We start from the raw sequence: 22,537 nt of genomic DNA on the forward strand, positions 1-22,537 counted from the left end.
CCAATGTTTTAAATTAGAGAAATGTGAACAACCAAGAATTATCATTATACTCATGTGATATAAATCACTGTATATATAGTGCTGAGCTGACAATCTTTCGTGTTATGTATATTTAATGGATTATCGAAAAAGAAAAGTGCCTCAATGGAGGAGATACTGTCATTTATATGTTCCACACATAATATTTGATGTATAAAAATAGGCACAAATATCTGTGTTAAAAATTAACCAAATTCAGACACACAAATTGAGGGAAGACCCCCAGTGTCTTATAGAAACTGCTTTTCATGGAATTATGCTAGATTTCTCTGTTATCATTCCTGTGTTATTAATAAAACACTTTGGAGTAAGATAACTGCCTAATTATAACAGAGAATTATAAAATATTTATCTAGCTAATCAGCTGAATATGACATCAATATTGATAGATGTGGTGACCTGAAATGGTCACCATAATACTTTAAATTAGTATATAGGTATAACGGTGTATTAACTGATACAGATGTTTATTAAGATCATCTTTCCTAAACTTGGTTAATAATTATATTCACTGTGACTATACAGGACACATGTAACATACAAGAAGACATAGGGGTATATGCAATTGCGCTCAAATTCCGGCTGGAATTCGACTGTTTTTAAATTCGACACAATTCGACAGTTACATACCCTCCCACCGGGACCCGAATTCGACATATTCAATAAAAAACGGATTCGACAGTCCCGCTGTCGAAAAACGGACCAATTGACGATAGTGTGCGTCCTGGATTCAACTTCATGGACGGCACAAAAGTGTGTAAAAAATCCTGAAAAAAATGTGTGGGGTCCCCCCTCCTAAGCATAACCAGCCTCGGGCTCTTTGAGCCGGTCCTGGTTGTAAAAATACCAGAAAAAAATGACAGGGGATCCCCCGTATTTTCACAACCAGCATCGGGATAATGCCACAGCCGGGGGACACTTTTATATCGGTCCCTGCGGCCATGGCATTAAATCATTAACTAGTCACCCCTGGCCGGGGTACCCTGGAGGAGTAGGGAACCCTTAAATCAAGGGGTTCCCCCCTCCAGCCACCCAAGGGCCAGGGGTGAAGCCTAAGGCTGCCCCCCCCCCCATCCAAGGGCTGCGGATGGGAGGCTGATAGCCAAGTGACAAAATTAAAGAATATTGTTTTTTGTAGCAGAACTACAAGTATCAGCAAGCCTCCCCCGCAAGCTGGTACTTGGAGAACCACAAGTACCAGCATGCAGGGGAAAAATGGGCCCGCTGGTACCTGTAGTTCTACTGCAAAAAAAAATACCCAAATAAAAACAGTACACGCACACCATGAAAATAAAACTTTATTACATACATGCACGCCGACACACACTTACTTACCTATGTTGACACACCGACTCGGTCCCCTTCTCCAGCGGTGAGGTTACTCGCGGTCAACCGCTGACCGCAAAGTTCCCACCATTGAATATAATGGAGCGGCATAGTGCTATGCACCGTCTGACAGCTCAGACGCGCACAGCCAATCATAAGAGTGCTACGACGTGGCGCTCCCTGATTGGCTGAAGGGACCCTCTGTGACAGGAGTCATGGGGGGTCTCAGCAGTTGGGGAAAGGGGTCCCATGTGTAAACATGGGACCCCTTTCAGTGCGTGGTCCGGGATTTTCATTTTGTTTTTTTTGCCAAGTACGAGGATTACAAGTAGAAGAGGACAGATCTACACTGGATTTTGGTGAGTATAATTTTATTTTCAGGTACCCCGTGGATTCTACTTGGAGAAAAGGACCGATTCGGCGTGTCAACATAGGTAAGTATGTGTGTGTCGGCGTGCATGTATGTAATAAAGTTTTACTTACACGATTTGCGTGTACTGTTTTTATTTGGGTATTTTTTTCATGCAGTAGAACTACAGGTACCAGCGGGCCCGTTTCCCCCCGCATGCTGGTACTTGTGGTTCTCCAAGTACCAGCTTGCGGGGAGGCTTGCTGGGAATTGTAGTTCTGCTACAAAAACAATATTCTTTATTTTTGTCACTTGGCTATCAGACTCCCATCTGCAGCCCTTGGATGGGGCGGACAGCCTCAGGCTTCAACCCTGGCCCTTGGGTGGCTGGAGGGGGGGACCCCTTGATTTAAGGGGACCCCACTCCTCCAGGATACCCCGGCCAGGGGTGACTAGTTAGTGATTTAATTCCACGGCCGCAGGGACCGATATAAAAGTGTCCCCCGGCTGTGACATTATCTCTCTGACTAGTGGAGCCCGGTGCTGGTGTTAAAAATACGGGGGACCCCTACGTTTTTTGTCCCCCGTATTTTTGGCACCAGGACCGGACGCAGAGCCTGGTGCTGGTTGTGAAAATATGGGGGATCCCCTGTCATTTCCCCCCCCATATTTTTACAACCAGGACCGGCTCAAAGAGCCCGAGGCTGGTTATGCTTAGGAGGGGGGGACCCCACGCATTTTTTTTCAGGATTTTTAACCCATTCCCGCCCCTTCCCACTGAAAAACATGCACTGATCTCTCCATATTATTTGTCAGTAAAAAAAAAGATATATTCTTTTAAAAAATATATAAATAATACTTGTGGCTCCTAATAGATAAATCAAGTACATAATCCCTTCTAATATAAATAGATATGCTATTAGCAATAAAAAAAACACACAAAAAAACATGTTTTCAAATTTTTTTATTAGGTCCCGCCAGCAAAATGAGGCGGACTGAAATTGACGAAATGTCTGTCGAAAAGCACTGTTGTCCAATCGACATTCTTCAATTGAATATACTATTGTCGAAAAGCCACATTTTTACCATTGCAGACATGTCGAATTTGACTACTGTCGAATTGCAAAAAGTCGAATTTGAAACGGACGTTTTTTTTGTCGAAAAGTACTGTATTGCATTGTCAAATAATTTTTTTGTGTCGAAAATGCCCCGTTTTTCAACATTTGCAGCAATTCGACCGCAATTGCATATAACCCATATTGAGACACAGAAGTGGGTGTGAATTTATTTTATTCTCACTTATTCCTTTTATACACACTCTATTTTGGAACCATTATTTTGCTGTTTGATTTTAAACAATGTGATCTTACAATCTATGGATTTTAACATGAACCATTAATAGTTATATTTTACTATAATTTGTGATCCTCATATAGACATTTTCCCCTTTCTTCTAAAGTATTGTCTTAATAGTCTGTGGTGGGATCGGTATGCGTGACTGGTGGATGGGATGCCGATGGTCACAATACCGACGCCGGCAGCCTGATGGTTACGATCCCGACAGGGATGCGGTAAGTATTCTAACTAGAGCCAGCCCTAACCAATATGATGCCCTAGGCAAGATTTTTTCTGGTGCCCCCTTGTACCTCCGCTAGTTATGCATCTGACCCTGCACCCCTTTCCCAGCACCATCACCACTCAACCATAACAGTCCTCATTTTGGTGGTCCTACCCCCTATATTTTAAATAGGAACAGTGCGCATATTTGGCACACAGCCCAAAAAGGGACACGTTCTTGCTGGGTAGGGGCATGGCCACACAATAGTACCCCCAATTCAAATTATGCCACACAGTAGTGCAACTTTATTCACATTTTATCATGTGTTAGTGCCCCTTACTCACATTACATCACACTGAATTGCTCCTTAGTCACATTACACCACACCATATTGCTCTTTATTCACATTAGACCACACAGTAGTGCCCTTTCTATACATTACTCCGTACAGTAGAGCACCTTAAACACATAATGCCACACATTAGTAATGCCTTTATACACATAATACCACAAAGTAATGCCCCTTACACATATGACACACATTATTAATGTCCTTATAAACATAATGCACCTTACACATTATGCCAACCTTTAATAATGCCCTTATACACATAAAGTCCCTTATACATATATGCTGCACATTATAAATGATCTTATACACATAATGACACACATAGTGGACCTTACACATATGCCGATCACTACTGCCGTACACAGCACTCACATGGCCTCTAACACTGTGACCTCTGCCTCTGCTTAGATACAGATGTGTCCACATACATCTTGCCTCAATATGCCATGTAGCAGGAGATGCCTTGTGTGAGTCAGCTGGCAGCTCTAAACCAGCTCTGCTAACGTCTGGCACATTTTTTGCCAAAAATGCATCTTATTTACATTGTTAGGATGCACAAGCAGCTTTTACTAATTAAAATGTTATGCAGCATTCTAATACTCTTTGTGCGACTGTGGCTGTATCTGCATACAAAATGCTACGTGATTTCCAGGAATACACTGTAAAGTAGTGTTTTGTATGCAGATACAGCCACAGTCACACACAGAATATAGGCATGCTTCATATCATTTTAATTAGCAGAAGCTGCTTGTGCCCCTAGGCATTTGTCTAGTTTGCCTATGCCTAGGGCCAGCTCTGATTCTAACACCCCAATACAGCCCTAACCCTCCTGTACCACAGCCTAAACCTATCCCACCCTGATGGAGTATTAGATCTAGTGGCTAAAATATAATATAGGAGCATATTAGTGACCATCATACTATATAGAGAACATTCCAGGAAAACAGAACAAATAGTGGGATAATTTAACAAGCCATACCACTGAGGATGCATAATAATTGAACAGTTCCGGACATTAAACCCGGAGCTTTAGCCGAATGATATACATCAATGTTACCCAAACCTGCCCCTAACAGTGCAAAACACAGGGAATGAAGGAGTCTCAGAAAAGAGAGAAAATATAGTATAAGATAATACATATATAAAGTTAAAAAAAAACTAAGTAATACATTCTGAATGAGATGCTGATATAATTAAGTAACACTCTCCATGGAATGGATGCGCTCTAAATGACCCTCAGTCTTCTTTACATGTTCTGTAGATCTTCCAGCATCCCATCAGGCCTCACACATAGCCCAAGACCTTCCAGTGTGGACCACACACATACCATAGACCTGCACACGTGCCTTCAGATCTCTCTATATGTCCTGCAGATCTCCCTGCATCCCATCAGGTCTAACACATATCCCAGACCTGCCCATATGGACCTCACATATACCATAAACCTACCCACATGCCATCAGACCTCTCCTTGTGTCTTGCACATCTCCGTGCATCCCATCAGCTCTCACAAATACGCCAAATCTGCCCACATGGACCTCACACATACCACAGACCTACCGTTGCACCTTTATACTTTTCTCTATGTTCTGCAGATCTCACTGCATCCCATCAGGCCTCACACTTACCCGAGTCTAGCCCACATGCCATCATGACATATTTTTTTTTCCGATAGACAATAAACTACAACAAATGCACTCTCAGAATGTAATGAAAAAAATACTCAGTCGCCATCCACGCAAGCCTACTGGAAACATATGGATACAGTGTAAGAAATAATGGCGACTCTTGCTAAATAAATACACACACTCCTCTTTAGTTCAACTATGGAGGTGAGTGTCCCATAGTGTCACTACTATTCCTTTTACCATATATATACAATATATATATATATATATATATATATATAAAGTAGCAGATATCCGGCACTAGTATAGCAGAATGAATAAGTAGCGCTCCGATGCCATCCAGGGGTATGGTGTCCCGATATGTGCAAGCAAGTTGGCGGCACTCAGAGACTAAGATAAGCTGCAAAAACGTGCTTTAATATTCAACGTCTCGGGCCTCTGCCCGTCGTCAGGAAATAGCAAACAGTGTGTGGTACACAGAAAAAACATTTATACATACACAGACAAACACTAAATTACCTGATCAGACGCAGGTGAGTGTGCGCTCCGGGCGCCGACCTCCACGAGTCCCGCCGCATCATCACTAGCGCGTCCCCGTGTTGTCGTCATCCAGGAGCGCCCACTCCCCCGGGCCAATCAGTATGCATCACGTCCCGTTGCCCTGGCAACCCGGCAGCAACACAAATGCACAAATCTAAAGAATTAAAACAATGTTAAAAACAGGAACATTAATCATCATATTGTCAGCAAGTACTAATAAATCCGAGTAATTAGTTTCTCTTAAGTAATCAATGTTAGAAAAATGATACAATATGTTGAATGGACTATTATTACGGATAAGTGGAACTATAGGAAACATTGTAACCCCAAGGAGTCATTCAAACCCCTTGGTGGCAAGGTGCCCAAGGTATGGATCCATTTACTTTCCAATTGCAGTAATTGCTTCTTTCTATTCCCTCCTCTAATGTTGATCGGAACATGATCAATTAACTTAGTCCTGATGCTAGCAATACTGTGTCTAGCCACAGCACAATGGCGTGCCACTGGCTGTTCGCTAGTACCTGATTCCAAGGCAGCTCTAATGGCCGACCTGTGACCCGCCATCCTATCCCTAAATTGTCTTTCTGTCTTATCCACGTAGCTAAAGCCGCATGGGCAAGACAGAACATAGATAACAAATCTGGTAGTGCAGGTGAGAGAATGCCTGATCTTATATTTTTTCCCCGAATATGGATGTGTTATGGTATCACCGGGTATGAGGGACCTGCAAGTAGTGCAGCCCAAACACCTGTGACACACAGCTTTTTGACTAAGAAAATGTGTAGCTGCTGTTTGTTTTTTCAACTTCATGACATCCCTTTTTACAAGGAGATCTCCCAGGTTGCGGCCACGGGTATAGCATGGTAGCAACCTGGTATCCTTTAATGCTGGTAAATTACTGTCAGTATTAATAATGGGCCAAAATGTTTTGGCTAATCGCCTAGTCACTTTGCTCTTGGTATTAAATCTATTGACCCAAGGTAATACTTGTGTATTACTGGTCAAAACTGTATTAGGGTGAAGGGTGTCATGTCTGGGAATGTTAGAGACCTTCTGTCTAATTTTCTCCAATAATTTACGGGGATAACCTCTTTCTTGGAATTTATGAACCATATCGTCCAAGGCCACCTCTGTTTGTCTCGGATCACTGGTGATCCTTCGAACTCTCAGCATCTGCGAGTAGGGTAAACCCTCCCACAGAGGTAGTGGATGATAGTTGTCATGTTTTAGGATGGTGTTTCTATCCGTTTCTTTTATATAAATGGTAGTACTTATACCTGTTGGAGTCAAAGTAATATTGACGTCCAAAAAGTGTATTGATTCAGGAGAAATGGTGTACGTTAATTGTACCTCATGTCCAGTGGAATTGTGTTGATCTAATAAATTGGTCAAGGATCTCTCACTTCCTGTCCAAAAAATGAATAGATCATCTATGTATCTCAAGTATAACTTGAGATATCCTTGTTGATGAAATAAATGTTTTTCTACCATAATCATGTAAGCATTGGCGTACGATGGGGCCACATTGGACCTCATCGCACAACCAGAGACCTGAAGGTAAATTTTGGTATCATAAATGAAATCATTTTTTGTCAACACCAAATGCAATAGTTGCATGAAAAATTCCACTGGTGGACCTGTGTATTGTGTGTTCCCCGTCAGCTGCATCTCAACAGCCTGTAGACCCCTGTGGTGCGGAATGCAGGTATACAGGCTGTTGACATCTGCGCTGCATAGCAGTGTGTCTGCAGGCAAAGATCCTAGATTTTCCAATTTTATTAACAACTTATGATTCCAAATTTTACCTTCAGGTCTCTGGTTGTGCGGTGGGGTCCAATGCGGCCCCATCGTACGCCAATGCTTACATGATTATGGTAGAAAAACATTTATTTCATCAACAAGGGTATCTCAAGTTATACTTGAGATACATAGATGATCTATTAATTTTTTGGACAGGAAGTGAGAGATCCTTGACCAATTTATTAGATCAACACAATTCCACTGGACATGAGGTACAATTAACGTACACCATTTCTCCAGAATCAATACACTTTTTGGATGTCAATATTACTTTGACTCCAACAGGTATAAGTACTACCATTTATATAAAAGAAACGGATAGAAACACCATCCTTAAACATGACAGCTATCATCCACTACCTCTGCGGGAGGGTTTACCCTACTCGCAGATGCTAAGAGTTCAAAGGATCACCAGTGATCAGAGACAAACAGAGGTGGCCTTGGACGATATGGTTCATAAATTCCAAGAAAGAGGTTATCCCCGTAAATTATTGGAGAAAATTAGACAGAAGGTCTCTAACATTCCCAGACATAACACCCTTCACCCTAATACAGTTTTGACCAGTAATACACAAGTATTACCTTGGGTCAATAGATTTAATACCAAGAGCAAAGTGACTAGGCGATTAGCCAAAACATTTTGGCCCATTATTAATACTGACAGTAATTTACCAGCATTAAAGGATACCAGGTTGCTACCATGCTATACCCGTGGCCGCAACCTGGGAGATCTCCTTGTAAAAAGGGATGTCATGAAGTTGAAAAAACAAACAGCAGCTACACATTTTCTTAGTCAAAAAGCTGGGTGTCACAGGTGTTTGGGCTGCACTACTTGCAGGTCCCTCATACCCAGTGATACCATAACACATCCATATTCGGGGGGAAAATATAAGATCAGGCATTCCCTCACCTGCACTACCAGATTTGTTATCTATGTTCTGTCTTGCCCATGCGGCTTTAGCTACGTGGGTAAGACAGAAAGACAATTTAGGGATAGGATGGCGGGTCACAGGTCGGCCATTAGAGCTGCCTTGGAATCAGGTACTAGCGAACATCCAGTGGCACGCCATTGTGCTGTGGCTAGACACAGTATTGCTAGCATCAGGACTAAGTTAATTGATCATGTTCCGATCAACATTAGAGGAGGGAATAGAAAGAAGCAATTACTGCAATTGGAAAGTAAATGGATCCATACCTTGGGCACCTTGTCACCAAGGGGTTTGAATGACTCCTTGGGGTTACAATGCTTACTATAGTTCCACTTATCCGTAATAATAGTCCATTCAACATATTGTATCATTTTTCTAACATTGATTACTTAAGAGAAACTAATTACTCTGATTTATTAGTACTTGCTGACAATATGATGATTAATGTTCCTGTTTTTAACATTGTTTTAATTCTTTAGATTTGTGCATTTGTGTTGCTGCCGGGTTGCCAGGGCAACGGGACGTGATGCATACTGATTGGCCCGGGGGAGTGGGCGCTCCTGGATGACGACAGCACGGGGACGCGCTAGTGATGATGCGGTGGGACTCGTGGAGGTCGGCGCCCGGAGCGCACACTCACCTGCGTCTGATCAGGTAATTTAGTGTTTGTCTGTGTATGTATAAATGTTTTTTTCTGTGTACCACACACTGTTTGCTATTTCCTGACGACGGGCAGAGGCCCGAAACATTGAATATTAAAGCACGTTTTTGCAGCTTATCTTAGTCTCTGAGTGCCGCCAACTTGCTTGCATATATATACATATATATATATATATAATTACAATATACTGTGCATGTATATATATATATATATATAATGTATAATGTGTGTGTGTGTGTGTGTGTGTGTGTGTGTGTGTGTGTGTGTGTATATATATATATGCATACATACATACATACATACATACATATTTACTGCAGTATCCAGATGGAAATATAGTGCAGGATAAAAGCTGCACTCATCAGATTTTCAAATAAAGGTTTAAAACATGGTCCTTTAATCCTACATTTTGGGACCATGTATTAAACCTTTATCTATTTGAATGTCTGATGAGTGCCACCTGTTTCCTGCAATATTTGTTTGGTCACTTTAGATCCTAGGAGGGCACCGCAGCAAAGTATAATGCACACGCGTAGCAGAGATAACGAGCACAGCACGTGTAGGACATCTGGAGTAGCTAACAGGTGAGTACAAATTTAAAAAGGTTGAGAGTTTTACTGATTGGTAACAGCTGAAAATCCATAGGTGTCTCAGAACTGTCTGAAAGCAGGAGAGTGTATTGATTTAAATACATTTCTCAGGATCACTGTCTACTTGCTATGGCTTAAAGCAAGATGTCTCACAGTTGTATGATTCATTATACTCCAATTTCCTGTCGATTTGCCTGCTGAGTCATTTTATCTGGTAGGCTTAGAATTACTCCAGTTGAACCCTTCTTTTCTGATTTATTATGTGGACCAATTTATTGTGAGTTGGTAAGAAAAGCTATTCAAGACCTAAAGCTAGTGAGAGCAACAGGTTCTGATGTACTTAATAGTGAGTATTATAAAATACTTTATGTCTTGGTTTGTGCAACCCTTACAGAGATTTTTAATCACAACATAGTAACTGCCATAAACTCTGCCATGTTATGGCAGAGTTTTGGAAACTCTGATATACTGTAGACCTATTTCTCTACTTAACATTGATTACAAACTTCTGCCAAAACCTAATGATTAGTACAAAAAAGGAGGTTTTTGATCCTGCACCGACCTAGATTCAAGGTACGTATAAGTATGGATGCCACAAAGTGGACAATAATGCTGAATAGTAGCAATAATATCTGTCCGTGTGGCGGTGCGCCCGGAGTCAAAAAAAGGGGGGAATGTACACGTGTAGAAGCAAAAGTATGACTCTTGTTTGGGCGCACTCTTGTGTTGACTATCTGAAAATTGATAAGTCAAATATTAGAGGAATAATAAAATATTTATTTCTGCTCTTTAATATACATGGGGGTTAAACATGACAGGTTGGAGATGGGATAGATGTAGATAGGTTAGCTGGAGACAAAGGTCTACCAAAATAGATGTTCAGATCTTAATTATTCCTAGATAATTGCATGTCGGAAGTTAACTAGATATTAAGTTACTTCCCTCTGCCCAAGATCTGTACAAACTGTGTTTGTATTACTGCAGCCCTGATTGGGTTACAATCGTGAAGTGGGAGATCCCATACACTTGGTAACACTTCTAAACAATGACCTACGTAAGGAGTGAACAGAGATAAGGAAATAAGGTATGAGTGGTGATACTGCTGTTGGTATTTTTTCTACAGGGAGGGGAGTTTCCTACTTCACTGGGTATTCCCTAGTGGTCGCCCATCTAGGTACTGACCCAGCCCACCTACGTTTAGCTTCCAAGATCGGACGAGATTGGGCGTGAACGTAGGGGTATGGTCGTAGGAAAATTCAAACCTATAGTACCAATGAGAGTGCACCGAAATAGGAGGATAGATTCCTCCTCGGAAAAAAGAATATCAGAAACGTGTACTTGAAATGAAAAAATAATGAAAGAAAGTCACAGGAAAGTAAACAAGTGTGAATCTGCTGTCCACGTTAGACCGAGGAAGCGTATCTCCTGCGGAGACACGCTCCTCTGAATCGTGGATGAGAGTTCACAGAAGAAAGAACAGTCAGAAAAGATATGTATGATTCTGAGATGGGAGGAGGAAAAGGCAAAATAAAAAGGTTAATTACACATTAACTGTAGGTCCCCTAGGGGTTACCTCGGATGTCTGATTGCTGCGAAATCCTGGTTCACAGATACAACACAATGACTGGTGTTTGAGAACAAATATCCACCACGGATGAGAAAATGGAAAAGAGTGGAAAAAGATATATACAGAAAGGAATACCTTATGTGTGGTGTGTAGAAAAAGTGTATAGGTCTCTGGTTGGTAGTGCACTTCGAATTTATGCAGCAATAAACAGTTTGACAGGCAAATTTGTATCGTGCAACAGAACCTTAGATTACACAGGTAATATGAGCAAAATGTCCCATATAAGGACAGATCTTCATTAATGGCACAGGGTTATACCCGAGGCAAAAAAGGGAAGAAACACCCCTGTATACTTCTCTCAATAGTGAGAGAACTTCGTGAGGGCATGCAATACACAATTAAAGATTACCTAGGGTAGGGTGCATGCAGAATCACACCACACCTATCCTATTTTCACTCGGATGTGAAAGATGAGTGTAGCGCATTGTATTAGGGCTGGGAGCACCAGCAATATAGCTAGGAACAATTTCTACACTATAGCAGAGGTGCTTAGTCTTAGCAGTAGAAATGATGCAACAATGTTCAACTTCACCACTCCGAGTGTCAGACAGGTCGGGTACTTGTAGGAATGCAAGCAATTACCTAGGGTAGGGTACATGCAGAATCACATCACACCTATCCTATTTTCACTTGGATGTGAAAGATGAGTGTGGCACATAGTATTGGGGCTGGGAGCACCAGCAATATAGCTGGGAGCAATTTCTACACTATATCAAAGGTGCTCAATCTTAGCAATAGAAATGATACAGCAATGTTCAACTTCACCACTCCAAGTGTCAGACAGGTCGGGTGCTTGTAGGAATGCAGGAAAACGCGTTTCACCCGATCTCGGGCTTGTTCACTTCCATCCTGAACAGCTCCTTAGTATCTCCATGCCTGGGTGTTTAAGAGCCCTGGGTAATTAATGTCAGCCAATGGCTGACCGTGTGGGCGGGTGGGTCTTAAGCATATGGTCCAATCCAGGGCCTTGCAGAAAAGTCATGTGAGCGGGTTGTACTGGGGAAGGTAAACTGGACTGAGAGGGGCGGAAGTAGCACTTCACACTTGCGCCCTAGTATGTCACCACATTGGGGACATACGCAGCACGGGGGTCCGAGGGCGACAGGGTGTAGCAGTCTGGGTGGCGTATGAGTTGCGGGAAGTGTTCCCGTCTTGCTACGGTAACAGTGTCTGAGCGATCGCGGGGTGCTAGAGAGTGTGGGCGGAAGCTGTAATCCGAACTTCCGCCCACTCTCAAATAGTCCGGTTGCTAGGATACCTGCGTCTCTGTCAGAAAATCGATGGACTACGGGAGGCCGGCATGAGATTGCTGATGTGCCCTCGTAAATCCTAAAGGGCAATCCGGGAGGGGTCAGCTTGACCCGCCCACCTTCCGTACATGAGAGAATGGGTAAAGACATACAATTGTAGAAAAAGGGTAAAGACAAAAGAATATAAAGACGTATAAAAAGTTTTTTTTATAGAAAAATATATGTGTGGAAATATGTGATGAATGATAGGATTAGTAATGAGATTAGAGTGTATGAACAGATTATGTGTGAAAGGATAATATGATGAACTTAGATGCGGTTGTAAAGCTGGGGATAAAAGGTAAATATAATTGACAAAGAGAATGGGAACAGAAAAAGGTGGCGAACACAATGCGTGTGAATGTTGATAGATATGAGCTATAAGATGTGTGGGAGTAAGACATAGTAAAAATAAAAATAAAATGAAAGTAAAAATAAAAATAAAAATGTTAGGGTGAAGGGAAGGTATGTGGGTGAAAGAGAAATGATAATTGGGAGGTGAAAAGGGGTGCTGGAAACTGTGAGCGGGCCATAAGGTGAGTCACTAGTGAGTAATTTGCAGAGTGTGAGATGTAGGAGTGCGGGCCAGTGAGAGAAGATTGTTGATCTGCGTAACAAGGGTGCCAATTAAGGCATGGGTGGCTATAGTGCCACGGGCTGGTAGGTGGTGATATGTGTCAATCTGGACGAGTGAGGAATAGGCGAAGAGAGTAAGTGTGCCCTGGGGGAAGAGAGTGATGCTGAAGTGATGAGTCTAAGTGAGTGAGTGATGAGAGTGAATGTTGTGAGATGGTTAATGTCGAGCCAGTGCAGGGATGATGTGTAGGTGAGGTGAAAGTGACTGGTTGCTGTTAAACATGAATGTGAGGTGGGAGATGTTGTTAAGTAAATGCCAAGGAATACATAATGGAGCGTGGAATAACTGTTGGATACAAAAGATGTGAAGAGGCACAAGGAATCATGAGGTTGTCTGAGGTACACACTTCAGATATTGTGAGAGCCTAACGGGGAAGAAGAGAAATTGGATAAGTCATAAGGACTGACTGTGATTATAATTATAAGAATACGTTGTAATTAATATTCTCATTGAGGCCATTAGGTTGAAGTCCACCCAGTCTGAAGGTCCATTCGCTTTCTTTTTTCAAAAGTTCCTTGGTGATGTCGCCACCCCTGATTCCCAGATGGATTTGTTCCAGACCAAAAATCTTGAGGTCCTTCTGGTGATCCTTATGGCGGGTATAAAAATGTCTGGCAACTGTAGTTATCTGCTTCATCCGGGCAAGGTCCATGGCGGCATTGCGGCAGGTGCCAAGATGTTCCAAAGCTCTTTCTTTGAGTTTCCGCGTGGTCATTCCAATATATCTGATATTGCAACTACAAGTGATGCAATAGACGAGTGCTTCCCTTTTTTGCCTCGGGTATAACGCTGTGCCACTAATGAAGATCTGTCCTTATATGGGACATTTTGCTCATATTACCTGTGTAATCTAAGGTTCTGTTGCACGATACAAATTTGCCTGTCAAACTGTTTATTGCTGCATAAATTCGAAGTGCACTACCAACCAGAGACCTATACACTTTTTCTACACACCACACATAAGGTATTCCTTTCCGTATATATCTTTTTCCACTCTTTTCCATTTTCTCATCCGTGGTGGATATTTGTTCTCAAACACCAGTCATTGTGTTGTATCTGTGAACCAGGATTTCGCAGCAATCAGACATCCGAGGTAACCCCTAGGGGACCTACAGTTAATGTGTAATTAACCTTTTTATTTTGCCTTTTCCTCCTCACATCTCAGAATCATACATATCTTTTCTGACTGTTCTTTCTTCTGTGAACTCTCATCCACGATTCAGAGGAGCGTGTCTCCGCAGGAGATAAGCTTCCTCGGTCTAACGTGGACAGCAGATTCACACTTGTTTACTTTCCTGTGACTTTCTTTCATTATTTTTTCATTTCAAGTACACGTTTCTGATATTCTTTTTTCCGAGGAGGAATCTATCCTCCTATTTCGGTGCACTCTCATTGGTACTATAGGTTTGAATTTTCCTACGACCATACCCCTACGTTCACGCCCAATCTCGTCCGATCTTGGAAGCTAAACGTAGGTGGGCTGGGTCAGTACCTAGATGGGCGACCACTAGGGAATACCCAGTGAAGTAGGAAACTCCCCTCCCTGTAGAAAAAATACCAACAGCAGTATCACCACTCATACCTTATTTCCTTATCTCTGTTCACTCCTTACGTAGGTCATTGTTTAGAAGTGTTACCAAGTGTATGGGATCTCCCACTTCACGATTGTAACCCAATCATGGCTGCAGTAATACAAACACAGTTTGTACAGATCTTGGGCAGAGGGAAGTAACTTAATATATAGTTAACTTCCGACATGCAATTATCTAGGAATAATTAAGATCTGAACATCTATTTTGGTAGACCTTTGTCTCCAGCTAACCTATCTACATCTATCCCATCTCCAACCTGTCATGTTTAACCCCCATGTATATTAAAGAGCAGAAATAAATATTTTATTATTCCTCTAATATTTGACTTATCAATTTTCAGATAGTCAACACAAGAGTGCGCCCAAACAAGAGTCATACTTTTGCTTCTACACGTGTACAAAACCTAATGATTGTTCATGATGCTTAGGCTGGCTTCATTTAGAGTAGGCATTGTGTCCTTTATGTAATGGTAAGTTTATAGTCTATATTGGAAAAGTAATACAACCGCCCAGTGGCTTGTGTCATCTTGTGACCAGGTGACCTGTGTTCACATGTGATTTTATCATTGAATGCTGCAAACACATTTGATTTACTTTCTTGGGATCATCTGTTTGAGTCTATGAAGTGTTTGCAAGCTACAGTATATATATATAGGGGTGGTCTTCTGTTTGCCGGCGGTCGGGCTCCCGGCGCTCAGTATACCGGCGCCGGGAGCCCGACAGCCGGCATACCGACACTTATTTTCCCTCGTGGGGGTCCACGACCCCCATTGAGGGAGAATAAAATAGTGTGGCGCGCGTAGCGCGCCACCATGCCCGTAGCGTGGCGAGCGCAGCGAGCCCGCAAGGGGCTCATTTGCGCTCGCCAAGCTGTCGGTAAGCCGGCGGTCGGGCTCCCGGCGCCGGGATGCTGGTCGCCGGGAGCCCGACCGCCAGCCAGCCGTAGTGAACCCATATATAGTACAACTCCTGTATAAACAAGTGGCAAGGGCTATTTGTTTGATTCCTTTTTGATGCAGAGGGGCTCCAAACAAAGTTGTGCACTGTCACCAATGGTTTTTGCAATTCGTATGGGTCCCCTGGCCATGTCCTTACTTTCCCTTCCATCATTTTAAGGAATTCATTGATAATGTATATACATTTTTACTTTCCCCTATGAAGAATATATCATCAAGTGACCTTTCCTCACCTATTGACTACCAATTTCAACTAGCTACCTTCCTCCAACATATCCCACCTTTACACAGGCTTAATTCTACTAATTTTCACTGTTTAATTGCTAAAATTGATAAACAGTTGGATACCTGGAGATTTCTCATTCTTTTACTTTTGGTCCAGCTTTGAAAGGTATAGTTTTCTCTAAAATTACCATCTGCAATTCTAAAGTCACCTATCTGTATGTCTAAATCTGATATTTAGGGGGTGGGGGGTGAGGCTTAGGGTCAGGTTGCGGGTAAGGAGGGTTAGGGATTAGGGTTAGCATAGTTACCTAGAAAGTGTCAGAATCCTGAGCATCAGGATGCCACTGTTGGTATTTTGATTGCCGGCATCCCAAGCGCTGGGATCCCGATACCATCTGGTTTAACACTTATGAAAAAATACTGTGGTAAATTTAAAAAAAAATCAGTTATATCATGGTAATTTGGTAATTTAACATACTAATTCATGGGTCTAGAAGAAGTAGTATAGAGAACTGCTGTGCCTCAGAGAGCTGCTGTAGGAATATCTACAAGGTGTCACTCAATAACCTCAATATTGTAAACCAGAAAAAATGTAAACATTACTTCTGCGCTCATCAAGTCTTTAACTATAAACCACAAAAAATAACTAAAGTCTTTCGGTAGATATGGGGGAAAGTCTATTTGAGTACAGTCCCTCCTTCCTCAAATGTCTCCTGTAGGAGGGTGAAACCGTGGCTGGAAATATTGACGTGCGTACCGTTACTCACGTTGTATCATAACGTTTTCTTCATGTAAAGGTATCTTTAAATCTTCTGTCCTGATTCCTTTGCTGCTCCGAATGAAGAGGTGAATTTCTCGATACCTCAGGTGAAGGAGAGGAAAAACATGACCAAAAGTGTAGTACGTCACAACCCTGGAGGATATATCTACTGAACTGTATCTTTAAATGAGTGATGTGCGTACCATACTCACATCACAACTGGGTAACGGATACATATAATAAGTATCTTTCAATTTTTCAGGATTTCCCTCTGTAAGATTCTTCTAATCCCATATATCCCCGTATAGGTCACCACACACACGTGAAATAATAGATATAAAGGGCGTACCCAACTCACACTTGGATGCGCACAGATGTATCCATAAAGGTTTATTTTTGGAAATCTTTCTGGCTTCTTAATTCCAGTAAAGGATAACCTTGCTGCTTCCTCTGTGGATTGCAGAAGAATTTTTCATGTGTTCTTGAATCTGTAAAAAGAGTGGAGAAGTGGCAACCAATCGGCATTGAAATAACATTTATAATCTGCATACAATAAAATGATACAGAGCAGCTGACTGGTTACCATGGGCAACTTCTCCATTGGTCCACTCCTCCACTTTTTTCACTGCTTCATGAATAGACCCCTTAGTCCTTTTTAGTCCTTTTTTTGACAGCTGTTTTCATAAGAGAAAGCTGGCCATACATTTTTGATTTACCTTTGATCATAAATCAGCCAATACTGGTAAATGAGACAGGTAATACAGCATGTATGATCCAGAAATGAATAGGGTCATGGCATGACTAAAGTGATGGTTATTGGCACATGCACATTATTCTAACTGCTGCAGCAGGCTTCTGTGAAGGTAGAATGACTTGGCTGCTTAAACAGAGAGATCAATGACCAGATTTATTCCGATCAAGCTAACCATGTTTGAATAATGTTGTTCAACTTTCAGTTAATGAGTATGTGGAATCTGAGGGTATAAAAGTATATTTTCCCAAATTTGCTCTGTGATAAATGTGCATTAGGGACCTATTAAGCATTTAGAGCCCTAAATGCACATCCTCTAACATGGCCACTTCCATCAGGTACAAAATGCTCTGCTCCTGAACTTTCCTCTTAATTTAAATTAGATGTGTGCGAAGTCTCTTGTTTTGGTTCTAATTTCATTGTTGTGTTTTTATTTCGGTTTTTGCTTTGCAAAACAACCCTCAAGTGTTTGGTTTGGAATTAAGATTTGAAATCACAATCATGTATTTTGGATTTCTTGAAAATTGATACATTTCTGCAATTCAAAACTGGAAATTCGGACCACAGGAAGATCTGAACCAGATTCAGTTGAGATCTGATCCACAAACTTTGGATAGGTTCGTATTTCCATCCGGGTCCGGCAAAAACACTATGTGGATTCACACCATGCCTTTTTAGCCCAATGCTGCAGAAGAGCATCTGGCCAGTGCCACAACTGGATTTCAAGGAGAACACAGTCGGCATTGTGTGAACACATACATTCAAATGTATATGTTCTCTTTGAAATCTGGTTGTCCTATCATCCAGCTCGCAGTTGGGTTTGGTGGATGCGGCGCTGCCGCATATGTGCGAGCGGCCGGATAGGAGCCCATGTGCTGGCTCCTTCCTGCAGAGTGGGTCCCGCTAAAACACACTGTGTGGCCCCAGTCTAAAAATTTTTATCGCAGATCACTTAATTTATCATTACCATCACCTGTATTGAAACATCTTTCTCATCAATTAGTTCATTCAAGATAGGTGATATGAATTATAAATTAAGAGAGGAGTCCAGAAGCAGAGCATTTTGTACCTACAGATGTGTTCTCTTACATCCTTGCTGCAGTCATGCTAAACAGCCATTCAAGTCGCGCCATGCCGTGGCAGGACTCAGTAGCGCCAAACATATTTATATTTTTTGCGTCTTTTGCCACAAAAATGCATCATAGATGCAATGTAATGCAATAGTACGCACGAACAGCTTCTGCTGATTAAAATGATATGCAGCATGCCTATATTCTGTGTGTGACTGCCACTGTATTTGCATACAAAATACTATGCTACACTGTTTTCCTGGAAAGCACTGTAACATTAAATTTCGGTTGCAAATAGAGCTGCTATTACACACAGAATATAGGCATGGTGCATATCATTCTAATCAGCAGAAGCTGCACCTGCATCATATTGCATTACATTGCATCTAAGATGCATTTCTGTGGCAAAAGATGCAAAAAAAAATATGCTCAGCTCTACTGAGTCACACAGCACTCACGTGTTATGTGTAACGCGACTTGTAGCGCATGGAGCAAAGTTGTAAGAGGACATATCTGTAATATCAGGCGTTGTATATTGGAGGGCTTGCGAATGACCTTACTGTGAACTTTAATGCCCTTTCTTAGGCACCAGTGAATGAAAGCATATGTAAATATAACAATGTACTCCTTTCACTGTAATCGTGATTTTTTTTCTTTAGAAAAAGGTTTTTATTAACCACTTGCCTGGCATGGTCGCATCAAATGCGACCACACCAGCAAGTGCTTTATCTGACATGGTTGCACAAGGTGCGACCAGTCAGACAGTGTTTGCAACTGCAGGGAAGAAAAAATTCCATCTGCTGCAGCTCTCAGAGGGACCAGAAGGTTCCTCTGCCTCCCTGCACCCTCCCCCATTGTTTGCCATTCTGCTGATCATTGCTGATCGGTCAGCATAGCAGGACCACCTAGCGACTACAGACAATAGCAGCCACTGGGAAAGTGTAACGTAACCCAATCCCCAAGCTTCCCCTGTGTACCTGGTGGCTGTTCCTGCTTTTAAAATGAAAGTAACAATGGTCGCAATGTTTCCAATAGTCGTGATGTTCCAATGGTGATTGCCGATGTTTGGTAAACAAAACCTTTTTTTTAAATATAATAAAATAAAATCACTTTGTGAATCACTTTAGGGTGAAGATACACATTCCAATCAGGATAACAACATATACAAAAGCATGACTTGATAAGCGGAATTAAATTGTGGACTACTATAAGAGGAAAAGGAATTTTAACCTTATTCATTCATAAAAAAATAATAATAATTGCAGAGCGTTTTTTTGGGGGAAAATTGTCGATTAAGTGGATAATGACAATGGATCAACATGGTCTGGCTAATGTACTTAAGAAAGGCCCTACCTAAAATGGGGGGAACCCTCTAGCAATCACCTCCGTATAAAACCTTATGGTCATATTTCATAACATTTTCCAGGTCTATCCCTGTAAAAGTATATTTCCTTTTGGACAGCCCTGTTGTTATTGTAGGAAGATCCATCCTTCATCTAGTGTGGTCATAAAGCAGAGATGTAGGATGAGAGCATCGGGTTCTATAGCATACAATACTATGTAAAGAGCAGGACAAACTGGCCTGTTTCAAGTGAGATACTAATTGTGTGATAAAACTATGGATCTGAAAGTAAGCAAAAAGTGGGAAGTCAAGAGTTGGGTTCTTTTCTTTAAGCTGTGACAGGGTGAGGATAGAGGAGCATTCCACATCTAGAAATTGATTTATCAATTTAAGTCCCTGGATGTGAAAAGATCAGAACACCACACTAGGCTCACCACATTGAGATTAGTGGTAAGAATAATGAGTAGGCCAGGAGCAGGCCAAGCCTATTTACACCAAGACAGGGTATTAGCAATTACATCAGGAGTAAATGGACGAGGAGGTTAGTGTAACAAGCTAACTAGGTTTACATGTGGACTAAAGGCCTGGTCTATGGCAATATTCACAAGCTTATTTCCTTCCTAAATCCAATCTATCCAATGCATACCTATAATTAGCTGTTAAAGCATAATCCTGTGCACAAGGAAGATTAACCCGTTGTAGTTAAAATAGGGAAATGCGAGGGTGTTTGCCACACCAAATGAATTTATTCAAAACCACATTAATGGCTTTATTATCATGTTTTGTGAGGGTAAAGGTAAGCATTTAGGCCCTCATTCCGAGTTGTTCGCTCGGTAATTTTCTTCGCATCGCAGTGATTTTCCGCTAATTGCGCATGCGCAATGTTCACACTGCGACTGCGCCAAGTAAATTTGCTATGCAGTTAGGAATTTTACTCACGGCATTACGAGGTTTTTTCTTCGTTCTTGTGATCGGAATGTGATTGACAGGAACTGAGTGTTTCTGGGCGGAAACTGGCCGTTTTATGGGTGTGTGTGAAAAAACGCTGCCGTTTCTGGGAAAAACGCGGGAGTGTCTGAAGAAACGGGGGAGTGTCTGGGCGAACGCTGGGTGTGTTTGTGACGTCAAACCAGGAACGAAACTGACTGAACTGATCGCAGTTGCCGAGTAAGTGTGGAGCTACTCAGAAACTGCTAAGAAGTGTCTATTCACAATTCTGCTAATCTTTCGTTCGCAATTTTACTATGCTAGATTCACTCCCAGTAGGCGGCGGCTTAGCGTGTGCAAAGCTGCTAAAAGCAGCTTGCGAGCGAACAACTCGGAATGACCACCTTAGAGTGGATAGAGGTGGTGAGATAAAGAGACCATTTTATATAAATTACATCATCCCAGATATATTTATCATATAGAGATGTTTCTATCTCTCAAAGTCGTCCAACATTTGATGAATAAAATGCGGGATATTAGAGGAATATAAATCAGAGAGAGGGTGGAATCTGCAAACCCATGTATTTCAAATGACCCTGAGCCCATCAGAATGGAAGCGTACCACCACACTCAGTCCTAGCCACAACATTGAGTGCCAAGGCCTCAGTTTTATTAAAATTAATGAGGAAGCTTGGCACTAAATTAAACTCTTGAAGCATTGTCACAAGGGAAGGGAGCACCACCTGGGGCTCACTCAGAGCCGGCCCTAGCCAATTTGATGCCCTAGGCAAAATTTTGTCTGGTGCCCCCTAGCTCCGCCGCTAGTTCTGCACCTGTACCTGCAACGCTCAGGTAGTGGGGCCCACCGGGGGGTTACCCTGTGGGCCAGTTCAACTCTGCACAATGCCACACAGTAATGACCATAATACATATAATTCCACACAGTAAAGGAACCTTACACATATGCCCCACATTAGTAATGCCCATAATACACATAATGCCACACAGTAATGCACCTTACACATATGCCCCACATTAGTAATGCCCATAATACACATATACTGCCACACTTGCTGGTTATACAAAAAGACCAGTATCAGACATGTAGAAACTGTCCATTCTCTTCACTATTCAGTGTGTTTGCTGGTGTCTGTTACTGCATGCCCTTTACTTTATACTGTGGGAGTGATATGCTCTGCCCTCCAGTCTGATGTGTCCGAAAGTCATGCTGCACTGATGTTTCATATAGAAAAGCACAACACAACTAACTGACCCCGTTACAGTCAGTGGGTGGCAGGGGAATTTTACGGCATGGACTGACTAGGAAATAAAGTGTGGGGAGAACATTGCCCATGTTATGTCCCTGCAGACACCTGGGAATTGCACAGGGAAAAGGGACACAGGATAACAGGGTCCCCCTCCCCTATGTGCACAAGCAGTATAGGTGATGTCAGGTTTCTGTGAAGCAGTCTTCCAAAATACACATGTGTTATAGAAGCCATCCAGTAATAACCTTATATAGTCAGTGAAAATGTCACAGGTCCAGGAATTGCATTTACTTGGCTTCTGCTGTCTGTCTGAGGTCTCACA

General features: G+C 42.0%; 1 protein-coding gene and 2 pseudogenes across 3 annotated transcripts in view; 2 read left to right on the top strand and 1 right to left on the bottom strand.

Moving 5' to 3' along the window:
• SPOCK3 (SPARC (osteonectin), cwcv and kazal like domains proteoglycan 3) overlaps positions 1–22,537 on the top strand; it is a 504,342-nt gene that overhangs the window by 184,269 nt on the left and 297,536 nt on the right. The window lies entirely within an intron of this gene.
• LOC134933422 (5S ribosomal RNA) lies at positions 10,906–11,024 on the bottom strand (annotated as a pseudogene).
• On the top strand, positions 14,740–14,858 carry LOC134933425 (5S ribosomal RNA; annotated as a pseudogene).

The sequence above is a fragment of the Pseudophryne corroboree genome, chromosome 1, assembly GCF_028390025.1.
Source record: "Pseudophryne corroboree isolate aPseCor3 chromosome 1, aPseCor3.hap2, whole genome shotgun sequence".
NCBI lineage: Eukaryota > Metazoa > Chordata > Amphibia > Anura > Myobatrachidae > Pseudophryne > Pseudophryne corroboree.